The sequence below is a fragment of the Triturus cristatus genome, chromosome 6, assembly GCF_964204655.1.
Source record: "Triturus cristatus chromosome 6, aTriCri1.1, whole genome shotgun sequence".
NCBI lineage: Eukaryota > Metazoa > Chordata > Amphibia > Caudata > Salamandridae > Triturus > Triturus cristatus.
The window spans coordinates 1740800547-1740816219 of record NC_140589.1 but is presented as its reverse complement, the minus strand read 5'-3'; positions in this window follow the sequence as shown (position 1 = coordinate 1740816219).

Genomic DNA, 15673 nt, shown 5'->3' with positions numbered 1-15673 from the left:
AAGTATAGCTTGGTTCCTGTGGCATAGGGAGCACAGATTTTAATGTTTTCGCATGTTTACATAGAGGTGTCTATTTTAACTTAATATACAGTCTGTAGCAGATGGTGATCGATAAAAGTGGTGGGGTGTAAGACCTGCCAGGAATTCACCCCATTTTTTCATAATTTGCTTCACTCATACTCATTCTTATATTTAGTCTGTTCCCCTTCACTCTCACTCACATTTCCTCACTTACTCATTCTCATTTATACTCACTCCCACTCACTTCATGCACACAAACATTCTCATACTCACTGGTTCTTATTCTCATGTACAAATACACTTATACACACTCACCCTTCCACACTCACTGAATCAGGAGCTTGGTGCAACTGCACCTGCTGCACCATTGATAGCTACACCTGACTCACTTCTCTTCACTCTCAAAATTTTCAATCACTCACTCCGTCTAATGCACTCACACTCCACTCACTCCCTTGTACTCATTTTCACTTATTCATACACACACTCGGTCTCAGATTCTCACTCATTTTCACTCTCTTTGACACTTGCAAACACACTCACACACACACTTTCACTCAATCCCATTCACTTTCAATCCCTTACAAACACACACATACATTAAAGAGAAACATTTACTTACTTACTTGCCACTCTCTTTGCTGGAAACTCGGTGCCTCCAGGGCATCAGCAGAGCAGGACTCCGACATTGGAACCAGTGAGGAGCCGAACAGGAAGGGCGGATTTGGCAAGAGAAAGTCCCCCCTCAATCCCTCTCCCAGCTTCTTGATTGGACTGGAAGTGGATCCACAGCCCTACAAGAAGTTAGGACAGAGAAGGGGATCCTACCTCTGCTGCTCTGTGTAGCCTCTAATTGGCCTCAGGGATCCATTGATGTGCGCCCTCACAGCCTTATTTTAACATGCGCAGGAGTCTGCTAAGTAAAATGGATTGTGCCTGTGTGAGTGTACAGTAGTTGAACTTCACTCTCAGACATGAGCAATCCAGACATCCACCTACACTCATCCACCTCAGTCCACTCCTCCACCTGTCATCAGGAGCCTAGAGAGAAGCAGAGAGGGCTGACCTGCACACTGGCAGTGTTTATAAAATACAAAAGTCGCGGTTCAGGACCACTGCTAAATTAAATGATGCCCGGTCTTGGGCTTCAGAGAGGAAAAGTGCAGAATGTGGGGCCTCACAGGATGCAGGGATCCGCCCTGGAGCTCCTGAAAAGGAGCCCCTACAATCTCAAGTTACATTTGGTAAAAGCCAATCACTGCTTAGCGAAGTAAAGAAATCCAAAGAGGCAGTACATTGAATCTCAGTGGTTTGAAAAGAGAAGCTGGACGGTTCCCTCTGAGATGAATAAACCTGCAAGTGTTCCAAATGGTTGATGGCCCTTTGGATTCTTCCACCTTTCTTAATAGCAATGTATGTGCTGCTCATTATGAAATGTAAATAAGGGTTGCTGTGGTTAGATAGCACGGAGTCTCTTCTTTTTTTAAATTTGTTTTAATTTATTTTGGGTCAATATTGTGTTCAGTATTTGATCACATGAAAAAATTCTTCCCAAAAATTCTGCACAATCAGAAAACACTACTGTCGGACTTGGAGATGCCGCAAAAACACACGGTCAAACTTTGCCTCCTATTGCGCAGCTGGATGCAGACAATCATTGTTGTCTTGAAAGCGTGTAAAAAAAAGCACCAGCACTGCAGTGTGACAGAACTCCCAAACAGGCGCTCACCTATGCAATGCGACAATAGCTGTTCACCCCCCATGCCCCCACACACGCAACTGAATGGGTGGTTATTCCTCTGGATATAATTTGCCTAAAAATGGCAAGTCCTGTATCAGCACCAAAGTACCCAGTTAACACCTGCCTGGAACTCAGACCTCTTTTTAGATCAATTCTGACTGCAATCTGCATTTGTTGAAGAAAGAACAATAGAAGCTGAATCTTCTGTGTCAGTGAGGTGCAGAAGTAACCTTAGAGAAAAGAGCTGGTTTTATCATCTTCGTCAGTGAAGAAAGACACGCAAAGCATGTTGTTCACTCACCCTTCTGACAGAATAGCTACAAGCAAGTTAACAAAGTTTCAAAATGATACTTCTACATGATGAAATTCCTACAAAGAATTCTCAAATACGTAGATTTCTGCCCAGTAGTTAAAGCCATCACCTTCCTTGCGCTCTTCCATCTAGACCCTTCCATAGGTCTGTGCATTTTTATTCCAATAGTTACAGAGAGCTCAAAATGTTGCTGAAAGAATCATACTCTTCATCCCAATTCATGATCACATCTCACCAGAACAAAACCCATTACACTGCTTGCCAGTATCTAGTCGCACACCAAGCAACACAGAATGGGAGCAATTTAACTCCAGCAAAAGCTTGACAACTATAGTCCAGCCTTTGTATTCTAGGCTGGCAATGCCTCAGACAACACTGCAAAATGAGAGGAAATACTCTGATTTGATCTTTCAAAGGACCCATTGGTCTTAGGGTACTTCCTTCTAGGTTTCTAAAACTCAGCCAGTCTTCCTTTCACAGATGTTAAATGAAGATAGTCCTCCACATCAAATAGCTTTACTGGGAGGAACAGATTTCGCAGCTTGAGGTTATTCATTTGAAGTTCCTGTACCACTTCTGTCAGCTGGTCTGACTGAAACACAAAAAACATCGGAATTGTAGTGGAAGCAGTTTTGACGAAAACAGATATATCTAAAGATAGCTTTGACCAATCTCTCGTGGCTTCCAAAAAAGTGTTCACCATCAAAATGTCCTTCCACTTTGAATTCTGACTTTTGGAATCCGTATTATTGTACAAGAATCTGAATTGTTTTGAAAACACTTTTGACGAAAACCGTTACGCCTAAAAGTATTCTTGCCCATCCCTCATGTGACTTCCAAACAATTGTTCATCATCTAAACATTCCTCCTCATTGAATGAAGCTTTTTGGAATCCCTAATGTTGTACATTTGGAAAATTGTTAGGCCTAAATGTAATACTCAGGCTCTTAACCACCAGATTTTAAGAAGAAGGATGACCACTAAAAGCAGGATTAGAAGGAGCAGATCTTTGTTTCCTTGCCACTGTTGTGCTCAAAGCTGAAGCAGAGGAGGGTTAGGAGATTGCAGACATTGTCCCACCATGGCTGTCTGGTCTCCTTAAAGACATAGGTCAGCTTACAGGATGTCTTCTGAACTACTGGAATTTGAGTGCCTCTGGTCTCGTAAGCACTTAGTCAAAGGCTGTGCAATGTAAGGAGTAGGAAGAGAACAATTCTGAGAATTTATTATACATTATGAGTTGATTGATTTGATTTGATTAAAAATGTATAGAGCGCACGCATGCCCATAGGCGTCATGGCGCTGTAACAGAAACAAGAACTACCGGAGAGTATCTTGGCTAGGTCTAAATGGAAGTAAACATCCAGGTTTTTAACTCTTTCCTGAATGACAGGATAGAGGGAATGTTTTTGATTGAGGTTGGGAGAAGATTCCAGGTCCTTGCCGCGTGTAAAAGAAAACTTCTCCCTCCCCACCTAACCTGTTTGAATCTTGGGATCTGAATTAGTTTTGCTTGGCTAGAGCGAAGATTCCGGGAAGGCTCATATAATTTTAGATGAGTTTTTAGAAACTGAGGTCCACTCCCGTGCAGGGCCTTAAAGGCCAGGCAGACAGATTTGAACTTTATTCTTTTGTCCATTGGAAGACAGTGTAGGGATCTTAATTTATGTGTAATCGGCTTGGACCTGGGAATATCAAGAATCAGTCTTGCTGCTGCGTTCTGCAGGCGTTGTAGTTTGGCTAGATGTTGAGCCTGCATCCCTGCATACAGAGCATTTCCGTAGTCCAGCCTGGATAAGGCAAGAGCTGTTACCACCGTTTCACGAGAATCAAATGGGATGTAAGGCGGGAGCTTCCTAATTATTTTCAAAATGTACCACATAGTTGATGCCAATTTGTTGGACTGGGCTTCAAACGTTAATTTGTTGTCTAGAATAAAACCCAGATTTTTCACTTTATTTACTGGTTGTGGGCAGTGGCCTAGATTGGGCGGCCACCATTCAGGAGACCAGGTATCAATATCGGTGCCCAGCAGCATAACTTCACTTTTGTCTCCGTTTAGCTTTAGACAATTATTCTGCATCCATTGGTTGACTTGACTCATGCAATTTTGAAATTTTTCTGCTGTTTCACCGATATTATTATTTTTAATTGACACCACTATTTGGGTGTCATCAGCATATGAGACTGGTGTAAAACCACAGTTCCAGATGATAGCAGCGAGGGGCTTAACATACAAATTAAAAAGAGTGGGGCTTAGAGAAGACCCCTGGGGTACACCACATGGCGAGCTGAAAGGTCGTGATTTTGCTTCCCCAAGCTCTACCGTAAATGTTCTGATGGACAGATAGGAAGCAAACAGAGATCGGGCCGGGGAATCCACTCCGGCTTCCTCTAGACGCGTGAGCAGTGTATAATGATTCACCGTGTCGAAGGCCGCCGAGAGATCCAATAGAATCAAGGCGGCCTTTCCTCCGGCTGCCGAGATCAGTGCTGTTTCCGTCCCATGTCCTTCTCGGAAGCCAAATTGCGAGTGGTCTAGGGCGTGAGTGTCCGAGAGGTACAAGGACAGTTGCTTATTCAATAGTTTCTCAAGAACCTTAGCAGCAAAAGGAATTCTTGCAATGGGTCTATAGTCGCAGGAATCTGTGGATCCAGATTTGTTTTTTTTAAAAGTGGCAATACAGGAGTGGTTTTCCATTTATCAGGGAAGTGGCTGGATTGTACTATGTGAGAGAAAAGAATGAATAGTTGTTCGCTCGCTAACTCCGGAAAGAGATGCATAACCTTCGGGGGCAGGGGTCCGTTAGACTCCCGGATTTAGTCATCTTAATTGTATGAAGGATTTGTTCCACGGAAGGTGGGACAAAATGAAAACATGGGACCTGCTCTAGTGGGTGTGCAACGACTTTGGGCACTGTGTGTAACTGTGTGAGAGAGACCTTATCGGACGATTTGAAGAATTCGTACACTGCGGTCACTTTATCTACGAAAAATTGGCCCAGAGTGTCACAGAAATCAGAGCTAACTGTTACCTGTTTGTCACTGTCAATTTTAGTCAGTTTTTTAACAGTAGCAAATAGTTCTTTATTCGAGTTCCTTGCCTCGTCTATTTTTTGAACAAAATATTTACTTTTTTCTTCTAGTATTGATTTTTTGTAGACGGCCAGAGAGGTTTTGTAATCGGTTTTTAGTTGAGGATCATAATTGGTCCTCCATCTCCTCTCTGCCCTTCTGCAGTGTTGTTTGAGTGACTTAAGTAGGTCCGAGAACCAGGGTTGGGAAGGTGTTCTTCTCCTAGAAGGGTTTTTTTTTAGAGGAACTAGTACCTTAATGGCTTCCTTTATCCAGCTTGAGATTTGACAGGTAGCAGTGTTGCTATCAGGTGTCAGCTCAGGAGTGGTGAGAGTAAGCTGGTTATTTAGTTTAATGGAGTCTAGCCTGCTCCAGTCATAATATGATGTACTTCTGGTGGGGTGAGCGACTAATTTATGGGTTTTTCTGACATTAATAGTAAATAGTATAACCTTATGGTCCGACCAAGGGACCGGTAGGATGTCTGAAAGTTTAATGTCTGGATTAGAGGTGAAAATCCCGTCGAGAGTATGCCCTGCTGTATGGGTGCTTTGATTAACAATCTGAACCATAGCTAAGTTAGCCATCACCTCACGCAGTGTAGCTGTACCTGAATCCGCACTTTTCTCCAGATGTAGGTTAAAGTCTCCCAAAATGGAGAAATCAGAGCCTTTCACACTAGATTCCAAGAATGGGCTGAGTAGTTGTGTCAGAGGTGTTCTCGCCTTAGGTGGCCTATAATCAGAAGGCCCTTAAATGTGTAGTTTGTAGTGATATTAATCTGGAAGAAAAGAGTTTCGCAGTCAGAATTACTGCCCTGGTCTGAGCCCATGGTCCTTAGTTTGTTCCTAGAGATATTGGCTAGGCCACCACCCCGTTTCCCCTTCCTGTCTGACCTCGTGATAGAGTATCCCTCTGGGATTGCTAGTGATAAGTCTGTATCTGAGGCGTCATCAGCCCAAGTCTCGGTGATGAAAATAAGGTCTAGTTTTTGAATTTCTATTAGAGTGGCCGTTTCTGTGTTGTGTTTTACTAAGGAACGTGCGTTGATTAACCCGGCATTAAACGTTTGATAAGTTTGATTAATGGGGCGGTTATAGAGCGGTGTTGCTCATCTACTGTGTGAATAATCGAAGGTGAGTAAATATCTAGGGCATTGCTTGGTTTCATTTATTGCAGCTAAAGTGTGACAGCGGGGTTTGGGTCTGAGCCGAAACAATTCCCCACTAGTGTAACTTATGCTCCTGGGGACTGATGGTATTTGAGTATATGTGGTGGCCCTGGGCTCAGTCGAGGCGCGGACGGGCGCAGACGGGCTTGCCTTTAGCGCGCCTTCGGCGCGGTGGCGGCACGCGTCCGCTGTGCGCTCGGTGGGCCATTGAGTTGAAATAGACAAGGGGCGTTGAGCAACTAGACCGCTCAGCGCCGGAAATGCCCCCAGCCCGGAAGTGTGTCCGCTCTCGCCTCCTCTGCACCCTCCGTTCCACCGGCACTTGCCGTGACGGACCGGGGTGCCTGGGGCTGAAACTAACACCGGGGAAGGACCAGGCAATGTGCAAAATAACGCAATACAGGTAGGAGATAGCACTGTTAAAAATGTTTTAAAACAAAGTTTGTAATAGCAGCTGAAATACTATGGGGCATATTTATAATAACTGACGCATCCCTGCATATCAGCAGGGATGCGCCAATTATTGTGTGCCCCAGCTCCGCCGCCATGGATGCGCCGCATTTATAATGCGGCGCACCATGGGGCAAAAACGGCACAGATGCGTCACACATCTGTGCCGTAAAAGTGACGCATTGCTGGAGTTGCGTCGCAGGCGCGACGCAGCTCCAGCAATGCTCTGGGGGGCCCTATCTTCACAATGCTGCATCAATCCTTACGCCTGCTTCAAGCAGGCGCAGGGTTTTGACGCAGCATGGGCTCAAAAGTGACTGAGTGAAATCTTGTAGATTTCACTCAGCCACTTTTAGGAGGCGTTCCTGCGCCGGAACGCCCCCACCTGCCCTGGAACGCCTACATGTGGCGCAGGGCTTTACAACGTGACGCATCTCCCAGATGCGTCACGTTGTAAATACCCCGCACCATGGCGCAGGATTTGCGCCGCTGCTGCGTCACAAAAGTGATGCAACGGCGGCGTAAATGAGGCGCAAGTCAAACATAAATCTGCCCCTATGTTCGATTAATGAAGAGCCACCACACTTCTACGAGTAGCCAAGTTGCGCAGTCTGTGTCTGTGTCTGTTATAACTGTCACTGACGAAAAAGGAGCTCTCTCGCTAACTTTTTCACAACTAATTACCATAAAGAGGTTTGCCTCAAGCTAGAACCTCTGTATCACTGGAAGTGGTGACAGACTACAATTCAGATCCAACTTTGGCCTCAATCCGGTTGATTTGCTCAGCCGAATTTTACTGGCGAATGTTGAGCAAGCATATAGCGCACTGCCTATTTTGGAAAGTGGAATAATGTGTCATTACTGCATTAATCCCCATTGTAACATGCCAAATTAAAAAGGATTGCACATAGTTCACCTGCTAAATAGCGAATCCCATGCTAGCGGTATGTATTAAATGTGCTTGGGAAGCTGCACAACTAGTGTGCCTTCTGCGATTGGGGGCTTTAATGGACAAAGGGGCTTAAAGTTTCCAAATATTCATTCTTCACTCGGCCATGTTGTCAATTGAGCTCACACACAGCAGAAACACAGCACTGTGGAAGATGGCGAAGCAGAAAGGGGCACTGCAACGGCAGAACTGATGAACAGAGCATGCACCCTCGGCTTCCTTAATTTGTGACCCAAGCCCCCCACCCTCCTGCCATACCTGCCTTTGGTGTTAAAGTTAGTAGGAGTAGGCACCCACCTTGGCGGAATAATACGTCATCATACTCAAAGTGTAAAGCTGTCACCAAGTCATCATGTGTCCTGGACAACCCATTTAAAAGGCTTAGATTAAAAAACAGCATCTACTCAGCAGCTAAGGAACCAGGGGTCATATACTGAGCAGTGAGGCCCTTAGGGAAGCCGTGCCCCTGGGTGCAGCACTGTATAAGGTGACATGATGCCATAGAGCCGGATCCAGATTCCTTTGATAGAAGTGGAGCCAACAAGCACATTCTGTCACGAAGAGGGGGATTATCTGAAACTGACAGAGCTGAGGATGAGTCAGGGGCCTTGTGCAGACCACGGGGTTGGTCCATATTAGTGGACTAATGCATTATTGGTTGGAATTTCAAACTGGGTACTGTGGCCTTTAAAGTCGATCTTCCATGTAGCTCCTCCATTGATTTTAAGAATTCGTAAATGTGATGGGACGCTCCTACGAGATCTTCCATAACTTTTTCTGTGCCTGGAACTGCCGTGAGGGGAACGGCCTGCGTTGGGGGCATTTTCTTCCTGCCCTGCCCTTCACAGGTGTCATTCCTGCCGTGAGGTGAACGGCCTGGGCAAACTACATCCCCCAGCCCACACAGCGCCCGGCGCCTGCCGTACACGACATCAGGCAGCGCCGGGGCGTTACCTGCCCTGGCGCGCGGGCCGCGCCCGGGCGAAGCCCGGGCCAAGGGCAGGCCCGTCCTTGCCCGTCACTGTCCGTACCTGGCTGGGCTGGGCCACCCCCCTAACGAAGATTTGCTGCCGACAAGGACGTAAGGTACTGGGGAGCTCATTCCTAAAGGGTCAGCGCTGTGTGTGCATTTCTTGTGTTGTGTAGCCGTTAGGGCTTCCTTTTGTTATTATACCTGGTCTTGTCCAGTCTTCCCCCCACGTGTTGACACCAATTGGGAGTAGTTGGTGTAGGGGTAATTGACTATCAATAATTTTTTATTCCCATTATCTCCCAGCCATGGCATCTGGCAATAGCGCTGCTAGGTAGCGCCGGGGAAAGGACACAAGCATATTGGGTCACCTGCTTAGCCTAAGAGTGGACATTCCTTAGACTAAAAAAAATAATTTATTTAAAAAAAAGAGGCCGGGACTCTCTGCTTATCTTGGTGGTTGCTTGATTTGTAAACATATTATTTTTACTAACGTGTTGGTTCCGCAATGCCCCCTAAAGACACTAGAGGCAGAGGGGCCAATGTCCATCTTTCAGGAACCAATGGACAATTTATCACCAAGGTAAACTGTGTCATCGACCAATAGATCACATTGCTGGAACGGAGAGTTTCGCAGGACCTTGCGGTGGCAAGAAGGTCCTCTATGGGTCATATTGCGCTTGTGCAGTCTCCTGTTCATCAAGTCCTAAATGGCGATGATGCTCTTTGTTCACATCTTGATTCTCCAACCATAGATTTAACACCTAGTGGTACAACTGCTGTATCTATGGGGGACCAGTCCACGGTTTCAGATTCCTTGTTGACATCGCCCTGTCTGCTACCATTTGCTTCCAGCATAGTGCCAGAGCCTAGCACCAGGCAATTACGTGAGAGGAATCCTGGCGCCATTCCAAAAAACAAGCAAGGGCTCCGTACTAATAATGGTGGGAAGCATAAGACTGGTAGAAAGAAGCTGACAGCTGTAAGTCATACTAAAAACTCTGGTATGCCTCTGCAAAAGCAACCCCCTTTGGCGGCGACAGAAAATAAAGTTGTATCCTCAGACCATTCATTATCCACCAGAATGGCATACCAAGTTGCAAATGGAGGGACCAGCATAGATGATGAAACGGAGGGAGGGGCCCCTGAGATGTCCAACTTCTATGATGCAATTAGGCTTCATCTCCGTCCCCTACAGGACAGAATTTCTAAGATTGAGCAGCATTTACTTAGGATAGAGCAAGGTCTTGGGGGAATTGTAGATTGTTTAAAGCATGTCCCTCACCACAGGGCCCCCAAATTACTGGTTACTGCTGGAGCAGAAAATGTTCCGGCTTCTTTAAATAATCCCCCTGTACTGTCTATAGACCACCAGGCCTCCTCTGATGTCATTATGGGCACAGCTGTGCCTTCTGCTACTAAACCCCCCCCCGGCATGATATATCCCAGCCTAAGGAGGATGGGAGGACTGCCCCCCCCCCCCCCAGACTACCAGGGGGGATAATGTCCCAAATTTACCTCCGGAGGCTTCTCCCTTTGTGGTAATCCTTACAGGGGTCCCCGAATTGGGTACCCACGAAGTAGAATCTCGCACCACTTTAAAGAATAGGGTTGTGCATTGGCTCAATAAAAATAGACCATTGCCAACACACATAGTTTGCAAGATTCTTATGGTTAGGAGGGTCTCATGGGTAGGCCATTTGGCGAAAAATATTAGTGGGGACTGTGTCTTAATTAATTTCAATGACCCCAAAATAGTGGAGTTCATTTGCAATTGGAGACACCCTAGCACAGGAACATCCCTACGTTCTCTCCCCCTGACCTATTGCTATCCTCCTGGTCATTTCACCTCACCAATGGATGGGTGGACATTGGTCCAGCGAAATGGGAGGGGTTTCCCGCAAGGGGGCTGGCTCAGACCTATACCACCTCTAGATCCTACTGTTATTCAAAATAGCTTTAGCACCCTGGAGGCTGTTGATTGACTCCAGGGCAGTGGTGGAGCACCCTCCAGTCCTTCGCTATCCCTGAGTTGCTACACCTCTGGACCCACAACACCACCAAATTCTTTGGGTCTAGATTCATCCACCCCCGTTATTCCAACACAGAGGGTTATTATTAACAACATTGATTCACATCTGGTCCATCCCCTAAGCATTGCAGGTTCACGGGATGACTCTTCTAGCCATCTCAAGCTTGCGTCGTGGAACGTGGCAGGTTTGCGCAGCAAGCTCTCTCTTCCCGACTGGAATGCTTTTATTGATGGTTATGACCTGTACATGTTCCAGGAAACCTGGAGCCTTGAGCCATTGTATAAGTCGGGTTTTTCATGTTATTTTGTTCCAGCCACCACGGTGGGCCGAGGCCGCCCATCTGGTGGACTTATGGTTTGGGTTAGGGCAGAACTTAATCTTAAAATAACTCAGCATATCTGTTCCACACTGGATGTAATGCGGCTATCCATCAAGTGCTCCAAGAGCAATTATACTTGGGAAATCTTTAATGTATATGTACGGGGAACCCAAGGGGGTGCAAAATCTCCTACCATCTCTGCCCTCTCCGACCTGCTCCACTGTTGCCACTCAGACTCCTTTCTTTTGGTTGGCGGTGATTTTAATTGTTCATTCGAGCCACTTGCTACTGATGACGTCCTGGGAATTTATGATGAGGACGCCAGATGGGGCGTTCCGTCTCTGTCACTCAAGCCAGTGAAGAGATGGTCACCAGTTGGTATTCAAATAAATGCTCTATCATTAGAATTTGGGCTAAGAGCTGCTAATGGACGCACAATTTCCGATGTATTGGGAGCTAATACCTTCAATAGGGTCCCCTCCCAAAGCAGAATCGACTACATAATGATTGATAGGAGGGCATGGAAATTCATTATAGATATGGCTATTATACCAACAATAAATAGTGATCATAATGTTGTGTCCCTTAAAATGCGGGAAACATGGCTCAGTAAAGAGTTCATACCCACTCCCGAAATGCGTATGCTGTCCAAGACAGTTTTACCGTATGCTGTCCAAGACAGTTTTACCATCTAACTGCAAAAGGTTTCTTAAATGGCCTAAATTTATCTTGAGTGACTCAAAACTTATCACCCTTGAGGAAATTCTCGCTGACCAGACTCTTAAGCTCTCTGCAGTGTGCAGGGATGGGGCAGGCCCTGATGCAGCAGGGAAAGTCTACGTGGAAACTATCGATTCGATAGGTTCTTTATTTCTTGACCATAATAAAAAAAGTCAAATGAGTGTCAAGCCAGCAAAGAAGTGGTTTAATAGGAATTGTAGATTAAAAAAAGACAGCCTGGTCCTTGCCATTAAAACTAATAATCCGGGTGATGTTCGGCTGGCAAGACTGCATTATAGGCAGTCCATTGCAGCTGCAAAGAAAGATTGGGAAGAGCTGCGTTGGGATAGCCTAAAAACTGCGTGCTATTCAAAAAAATGCTGAGCTCTTCTGGTCTTTAGTGAGAAGATTTAACAGATGCGAATTGGACCAAATTCCCAACCACATAACAGATAGGGAATGGTTTGAGCACTTCAGGAAATTATATGTAGGGGACGAGCAAATAGGTGATCCTTGCTCACGAGTTGGGAATATAGCCATTGACTCTGTACAGCCCCCATTTACTAAGATAGAGAAAAGGGAGGTCGAAGTAGCAATTAATAAGATCGTATCTGCAAAAGCCCCGGGACCTGATGGCATCCCAGGTGATTTATTTAAAGCTAATGTGGAGGGATGAGCCTCTTACTTCGAGCTCTTTATTAATGCCTTGCTGGAGGGCTCACCGGTACCAAATTCTTGGAAAGGAGCCGAAGTAATTCCTATCTATAAGAGGGGCCCAAGGGGGGACCCGGCTAATTACCGCCCAATTAGTCTTATCGACACTGGACAAAAGTTGGTCGGTAGGGTCCTCCTCAAGAGGATCCACACATGGGCAGATGACAACGACATAATTTCACAGTTTCAGGCGGGTTTTAGGAGCTCCACATGCACGATCGACCAGGCATTTAGGCTGGTGCTACTGTACTGGAAGGTGGTCACCATTGACAAGGGTGGACTGTACTTGGCGTTTATTGATTTAAAAACCGCCTTTGACCTGGTCCCCCGTGATCGCCTGTGGTTGATTCTGGAGGAGATGGGGATTCCTCCATATATTCTGAATCTTTTGATTCGGATGCATGAAGGAAACTATGCCTGTATTAGATGGGGGTCCCAAGAGCAAAAAACTCAAAAAATCCCGGTGAACAGAGGGGTTCGTCAGGGCTGTGTACTGGCCCCTACACTATTCACACTTTTTGTGAATGGTGTGGTTTCTTTCCTGCTCGAAATTAATGCTGATGTTCCAGTCCTGGCGGGAGACAAAGGTCCTGCTTTACTTTTTGCGGACGACACACTTCTAATTTCGAAAACACCTGCGGGCTTACAGAAACTATTGGACCGTTTTTCCCTGTTCTGTAAGTTGAGGGGCCTTGTCATCAACACTGCTAAAACTAAACTCCTCTATTTTAACCCAAGCAAATCATCCAGATCCATCTTGACCCTTGATGGGAAGCCATTGGAGCGCGTCAAAGAGTTTGATTATTTAGGGATCAGAATCTCTGATAAGCTCAAATGGCAGGCTCATATTGACAAAATGGTGCTAAACCATAGGCGAGTAATGGGAGCCATAGGGAGGGAATTCCGCGCCTCTACCACGAAACCCATTGCTCCAGCCCTGGAAATCTACGCTGCTAAAGCCGTAGCCTGTGCCCTTTACGGTGCAGAATTATGGGGCTTTGTTTGCGTCGATGCACTTGTTACTGGTGAAAACAAGTTCTTTAGGGAACTTATATCGCTCCCAATGGGCACCCCTACTAAGCCTCTACTGAGCGATTTGGGCCGGCGATCCATCAAAGACATAGTAACTCTGCGCCCCCTCTTATATTGGGCACGGCTTTGGCGCACCCCTGAGCTCTCTAAATATGCTGATGGCCTAAGAGAGGTCATGAACCTTCATGGAGCCCACAAAATAGGTTGGCTTGTCAACATAAAGAAGCTTTTGGTGGCAATAGGCCTCACATCTGCTTGGGATTCTGGGGCACTATTATCAAAGGAAGCAACTAAGAGAGCTTTTTGGACATGGGTCAATCTCCAGGAGCAGAGGGATCCAAACCCTGGTCGATTGACTGACGAGTTTCGCCAACATAAGGATATTCCCCGCTTGGAACCTTACCTAGATTTCATTACAAAGCCTAGGGATAGATCTCTCTTTGTTCAGTTTAGGTTTGGGATCCTCCCCCTTCGTGATCGTACTAGCAGCTGAAACCCCCCGCATCAAACCTCCGCTGACTGCCCATATTGTCCAGGAACAGCGGAGAATGTATCCCATTTCTTCTTTGGATACCCAGCCTATCTAAAACCCAGACTGAAATGGCTTAAACCTGTGTGCCTGCAGCTGGGGACGAGGGACCACATTGTAGCACTTAGAATCCTTAAAACTGATGCTACTACTACCATAGCATGTGGTGTGGCTAAATTCCTCGCCTGGGCATGGCTGATTAGGCAGAAGGCCATTTGACAGATCCAAATTTTTATACACTATTTACAAAGCTGCTTATGTTTAATACATTTTTAATTATTTATTGTATTTAAAAACCTTTTTACGACTTGTTCTTATATGTATTTCATTGAATTGTGTTACTATGTGTAAATGCGCTTTTATGATACTTGTCGAAATAAAGCTTTGTTGACGATGATGTTGATGATGGTGTGTATTCAGTTCATGCTTCTTTCAGCAGCTGCTTTGTAACCTGTGATAGAAGTCAGTTCCGTTAATTTGCAGCTCATACATCTGGTGGCTCCGACACAATACGCTGTAAGTCGACTGCCTTGTTTGGTTATCACAAGACTAACAAAAAGAAAATAATCATTGGCAAACCCAACAGGTCTGGCACGGCTATTAAAAAAAAATGTTAATTGCATGCAGATTCCACGAAAATAAAAAGAAGCAAATAAAAGAAAACATGTGACTAAGTAAATGTGGCTCTTATGTGCTTGCTATTAAAAAGATTATATTAAAAAATAATCATTGCATATCATTTTAGTAGAAGAGCACATGTGTTTCTTAGAAGGCTGGTGTTCTAAGAGTAGTCATAGAAACGCGTTGTTTTAGTGCACAACATATGAAAATTCTAATTGGCATAAAGTAAAGGTACTGTTGGCTTTCAATTAACTGTAATTTTAAGAAATAGTTGAAACACACATGGATTATCTAAAAAAAAAGGATAAACATGGAAAATAAAAAGCACTGACAAAGTAAAGTGTTGTCCCCTAGCTCTGGCACTGAAGTGTCCTCCATAGGGGGTGTTGACATGCGGTAAAATACCATCACTCATAGTGCAAGAGCATCAGTGGGATGAGTGGGCTGAGCCGCTGTCCCATGTTGTATGCTGTGGTCGTCGGCATCAAAATGTGAGTGGCAATTAAAGAGCCCCATCTACTAGGGTGTGCCAGGTTTCATTTGCTTGACACCACGCCATACAAGGACTTGAGTATTTATGGTGTGTTCCTGCAGAGCCTATGACTTTACAATACATTTATAGGAAAGTTGTACTATTTGACCCTATTTTTTTTTTTTAATCTTCTCTGGGCCAGGACCTCCAAAGAGGCCTGACTGGCTTGCTTGCTTTGTTTGCTGCTGTTGGGGCTAGATGCTCATCATGTCAGCATCCAAAGTTAGGTTGTGTCTGCCACAGAAATGTGTACTGTTGTGGTGTTAGATTAATCATCAATCGATGTCGGTTATTGTGAAATCATAATGGTGCAGGTCATTTCACATGACCTCCTAGGAAAATTCAAAGTCAAAGGTATTATGAAGTCAGTAATTGTGATGTCATTAAGGTCAATGGCATGTGATGTCACTTCGACTAACTTGGCATTTTGATTAATCCATGGCCATGTGCAGGCCAAGTTACAAGATTCACAGAGTTTCTGGC